This window comes from Strix uralensis, chromosome 3 (genome assembly GCF_047716275.1).
Source record: "Strix uralensis isolate ZFMK-TIS-50842 chromosome 3, bStrUra1, whole genome shotgun sequence".
Taxonomy (NCBI): domain Eukaryota; kingdom Metazoa; phylum Chordata; class Aves; order Strigiformes; family Strigidae; genus Strix; species Strix uralensis.
In genome coordinates, this window is record NC_133974.1 from 58703438 (window position 1) to 58709437 (window position 6000).

The following is a 6000-nucleotide window of genomic DNA, read 5'->3' on the forward strand; positions in this document are numbered from 1 at the left end:
GTTTACCTTGACTTTAGTAAGGCCTTTGACACCGTTTCCCACAGCATTCTCCTGGCGAAACTGGCTGCTTGTGGCTTGGATGGGCACACTCTTTGCTGGGTAAAAAACTGGCTGGATGGCCGGGCCCAAAGAGTTGTGGTGAGCAGAGTTAAATCCAGTTGGTGGCCGGTCACGAGTGGTGTCCCCCAGGGCTCGGTTTTGGGGCCACTCTTGTTTAACATCTTTATTGATGATCTAGATGAGGGGATCGAGTGCACCCTCAGTAAGTTTGCAGATGACACCAAGTTGGGTGGGAGTGTTGATCTGCTCGAGGGTAGGGAGGCTCTGCAGAGAGATCTGGACAGGCTGGAGCAATGGGCTAAGGCCAACTGTAGGAGTTTCAATAAGGCCAAATGCCGGGTGCTGCACTTGGGCCACAACATCCCCCAGCAGCGCTACAGGCTTGGGGAGGAGTGGCTGGAGAGCTGCCAGTCAGAGAGGGACCTGGGGGTGTTGATTGACAGCCAGCTGAACAGGAGCCAGCGGTGTGCCCAGGTGGCCAAGAAGGCCAATGGCATCCTGGCTTGTATCAGAAATAGCGTGGCCAGCAGGGACAGGGAAGTGATCTTACCCCTGTACTCAGCACTGGTGAGGCCACCCCTTGATTACTGTGTTCAGTTTTGGGCCCCTCACTGCAAAAAGGACATCGAATTACTCGAGCGTGTCCAGAGAAGGGCAGCGAAGCTGGTGAGGGGTCTGGAGCACAGGTCTTATGAGGAGCGGCTGAGGGAACTGGGGTTGTTTAGTCTGGAGAAGAGGAGGCTGAGGGGAGACCTCATCGCCCTCTACAACTACCTGAAAGGAGGTTGCAGAGAGCTGGGGATGAGTCTCTTTAACCAAGTAATAAGTGATAGGACAAGAGGGAATGGCCTCAAGTTGCACCAGGGAAGGTTTAGACTAGATATTAGGAAGCATTTCTTTACAGAACAGATTGTTAGTTGTTGGAATGGGCTGCCCAGGGAGGTGGTGGAGTCCCCATCCCTGGAGGTGTTTAGGAGTTGGGTCGACATAGCGCTTGGGGATATGGTGTAGTTGGGATCTGTCAGTGTTAGGTTAATGGTTGGACTAGATGACCTTCAAGGTCTTTTCCAACCTAGATGATTCTGTGATTCTGTGATAGTAAGTGTTCACAAAGCTGAAAGTTCTCTATGACAATAAAAAGTATTTTGTCTCATTGCCTGCGTGCATCTTGACAGTGCTGGTTTTATTTTCATGAGCTGAGTAGTGGGGAAAAATAGCACTTGGCCATCTAGACATGTACAGATGGTTGGCTGGTCAAAAGCCCTTCCAGTACCTGAACCCTGACTGACAGTGTCCCTTCCCCTTTTGATAGATTACCAGGCTGTCAAGCAATCTTTCTTCACTTCATCCGTCAACTTAACTATTGAAAACTCTGGAGATTAGCAGCTGAGAAAGTGCATATGTAGCAAAAATATGTCACACTGGTCAAATTGGAGATAATATTTTTTTCTTACACTATCGTTCTCTTCTATTCAGAGCTACAACTTTTAAATTTTTGTCTTTTTTGAAAAATTTAACACCTTGCCTCTTCCCAAATTTACAGAAAAAAAAGCGCCTATTAATGAAGAAAATATTAATGAAATACCATTGTTTAAATTTTATTTTCAGCAGTGGTAATGCTAGAGGAAACAGTTAATCATATTATTTGATAGCAATATTTTTTATTTCAACCTCTGGAAATAAATACATTTTTTTTTAACAGATATGTAATTTCTTCCTCATAAAGGAATGAAGTGAGAATCAGACTGATCTTACCATAAAGGATAACCCTGATGAAGAAGCTGTTGAAATGCAGCATTGAGAAATTCTCATTTCTTAATGAGAAAAAAAAAATATTTTCTTTTAGTTTGATGCATAAACTGAAAATTTCTAAAATTTGAATATGAAATATAAAGCCTTTAATTAGTTTCTAAATTAAAAAATAGTGGGAAACTGCAACATATTCAAAAGTTTTACAATTCTTTCTCTTTTTAAAATGTGTATATATGTTTAGATTCAATGTTTAGATTCAGTTCAGATCAAGCTACCAAAAATCAAGAAAATACCATAAAATCTTGAAGTCCTCAGAATAAAGCATGAGGTACAGCTGTGCATCATACTATCAGCTGGAAATTTTTTGCTATTAAGGCTTTACATTATTATTATTATATCCTTTTAATGCTCATATAGCAAAGACCTCAAGGAGAAACACAACATCTTGTTTGCAGAAACAAACAAACAAAACAGAAAACAAACATGGAACTGGCATACTACAGTTTATACTGATCTTCCTTGATTTAATTCCTCATACATGTGACTTTCTTTCTTCTTTAGCAAAACTGTAGCCATCACCTTGATGCAGCCCTGTAAAAGCATGCTAAACCATCATAGCTTCTCACGTTATTATAGTGTCATTAAAAACATTTGACATATAGTGTAGATTGAAAAAAGTTGTAGACTAAACTTGATCATGAAATAAAGATGCAGAACTGAAGAGAGTGTTTGAAAAAACCCTTGCATAGATACCTGTCAGGTACATAGTCTCTTCAAGAGGTATGGTTTGCAGTCACTTAAGGCTATGATGGTTTTCAAGCTGCAGAGTTAAAAAAAGGGGAAAATGGATGTATCTGTTAGTAATACATGTCAATCAGCTGAATTAATAAGAAATCATGCTATGAAAAAGTGGATTTAGCATACTGTTAATTTCTCACTATGAGAAAAGTGCCTTGTTATAAGGCTTTAGTAAAATGCACAGGAAACTACAGTGCAGTGTGGATTAATTAAATTCAAGGCATTAACTGAGATTGACCTCAAGTCATAATTCCTGTGAGTAACATCCTCTGCCACTTGTTTTTGTGGAGGATCTTATGGAGGTTTTCAGGGAAAGTGAGAATGTGACATACTACCATTGCTTATTCCCGTCTTTAAGTTCTCTAAAGCTCATTGCCTTTAAATTTCTCTGCTAATGTCCCTGCATTATGAAAGGAAGCAGATGAATCTACTATATAAGAATTTCTTTAGTCTTCCTTTACTGCCAGTTATCTGTCTTCTATTTTTATTGATACTGAGGTGGTTTTTGTGTTAGGGTTTTTTTGGGGAAGGTGGGGACATGAGTCCTTTTTTCCATTTCTAGGTAATTCATCAAATAATGTTTTCATAACCCTGCAGCTGCAGACATTTATTTTTGGCAGTTTAATCCCCCCCAGACTATTATTCAAAGATTGGTTGTTTGTAATGATTAAATATAAGCATCTCAGAAATGCATAATGATGTCAATTTTCTGCCTAGTTTCCCTTTCCTAGAAGCACCTTATCAGTGCAATATAAAGCCCAAGATGACAGCAATTTACACCTCTGCAGAGACAATAAAATGCAAATAGCATGGTTTAGCTTGAGTATTTTCCCCTGGAAATAATTAGTTGTACCTTCTCATTATTTTCTCTTGTGCAAAAAAAAATGCACTAATAAGATGACTGTTATTTTGTTTTGTTTTATTTATTTATTTGTTTTTAAGGCTCAGATAGCAATTTATCTATTACAAATGCTTATCAGGGAAAATTGTGTGTTTGTTGGATGCCACATAATGAAGAGGCACCTGCCTGCTGCCTTTCACCACTGGTTGTTTGCAGAGTGACATTTGTGGGTTTCAGATTGCAGAAGTGAGTTTGTGTTACAGACTGAAGTCACTAAATAATGAGGGGCCACAGAGGCCAGATATGGCACAGCAACTTGGTTTCAATTTGAGATACACAAACCTCTTCTTTATAAACGGCACTTTATATGGGTTGTAGTTTCTGTGGGATTTTTGTCACATAGCCTCACTGAAGAAAACTGCTGCATCCTAGGGAGAAAAGTATTGGTGCTGTCAGAGAACTAATTTTGGGAAGGCAGAGAATAAAACTGCCAACTTTTCTGAACTGAGTTTCCCAAAGGGACTTTTTATGTTGTGAGGGAAACTACCAGAGGCTTGTAGCATTACTGGTATTGATTTTAATATTCCAGTTTGCAGTCTTTATTTGCAAGATCATTTTGATTAAAATGACTTGTCTTTGATTTTTCTTCTCAAAATGGCTTTCATTTTAAGACTGATTTTATGGCAGTTTATAACATATAAGTAAAATGGTTAAAGTAATTTCTTTATTTAAAAAAAAGCAAAACACCTATTCTGATTATTAATGCTGAAGTGATATTATGAGTCTGAATTGTTAACATTATGTTTTTTGAAGGAAGTCTCAGATCATGTTTTGTTCTCAGATCATGTTTAGTTCTGTGCCAGAATAAACTCAAATGCCAAACTACCACAATTTCTCATGGAAGAGAAACTCTTAGATTGAAGCTGCTCTGTTGCTTGACTTCTGTCAAAATAAGTCATTGACAGCAAAGATATATCAGTTCCTTTCACGATTTACTCAGATTAAAGAGAATAAGAGGACGCTATAAGTCACTTGCTGATTTACTGAACTAGAAAAATAATCAGATCATTAACTCCCGTCTTAAAATGTAAGACTAGTCTTCTGAAAAGTTTAGTTAATGCTTGCACCTGCTCTATAAATTTAAGCAACTTATCGCTCAGCTTTATTACCTCCATGACATCCACAGCTAGTGAGGTCCATAATTCCAGAGCACAGATGATTAATGTCACCCTATTGGGACTCCTCACTTGCTTGCATCTGCGTGATGAGGCAGGCAGGGTCGGGTGGAGCTGTTTTAAGCCTTTGAACTTTTTCCATCATGAAGCTTTGCTTTCCCTATTCTCCTGAGTGAGACTGGTCAGAATTTGTCTGAGAAACTCTTTCCTACTGAAGATTTTTGATATAGCAAAGTTGAAACTGTGAAACATTTCAATCTCATCTACATTTTCAAAGTAAATTTTTAAAACAGTTTAAATCCATTTGTTTTGATGCAATAGTTCTTTTCATGATATGTTAGTTAAAACAATGACATAAAATATTTCTGCTTCAATTTGTATATTTTATTTTGTTAAAACTTTTTGGATTTTTACACTTCATTATAATTTGAGACAAATATAATTTCAAAATCTATAAATTGTTCTGAGGAATAAAATTTCCTTTTTTATTTTTTTATTTGGGTCAGCTACTCTAGTTTGCTGTAGGTGACTTTTGGAAAGGTCATGATTTGATTGACATAAGCCTCCAGCCCTTCAGAAACATATTCATCCATTCAAAGTTTTATTCTTTTTTTTCCTTCCTCTTCATCAATCCCAAAGTTTCTGCCTCATCCACTCTCACCTGAGGACAGCCAGAGATCTTCTGAGATGTGTATTAAATGAACAAGTTGGTGGCTTTGCATCTTTCCTTTCAAAATCCTACAATTGTCAGACATACTATGTAATAAGCACTTTCCAATGTATTAACCACGTGTGAAAACAAACACATTTCTTGATATCATGTTAGACAAGGATCTCATGCATATCAAGGAAGCAAAAATACTCACACCAGAGAGAGAGGGAGTAGATAAGAGAGAGGAAAAAGCCAAGATCCAGACCTGACAGTGATGGCAATGAATTAAAGCATGCACACTAAAAATTAATAGAGAGTGATAACAAAGATGATATAACAGTATCTGCACATGGAGAGTAAATGTGCTAGGACAGCTCAGCCCTGAAAATAACCAGTGGAGTTTGAGGCATGATGGAAACCTACAAACTTATTAGTGGCCTGGAGAACATGAATAGCCTTCTTTGTACAAAAGTAAAGAGTCACCACACAAAATGATTAGACTGCACATTCAGGATGCATAAGAGAAGGTGAGTCTTCATGTAATCTCTAATTAAAATCTTTACATCATTGCCACAGGGCACTGTAGATGCTGAAAATATATATGACTTCCAAAACCATATTCATAAAATAATTATTTATCTAAGGTCATTAAATGCAAAAAAATATGGCCACTGGCTCAGGGAGATCTTGAGACACAGAGCTCCAAGTATTCCAACAGTTCA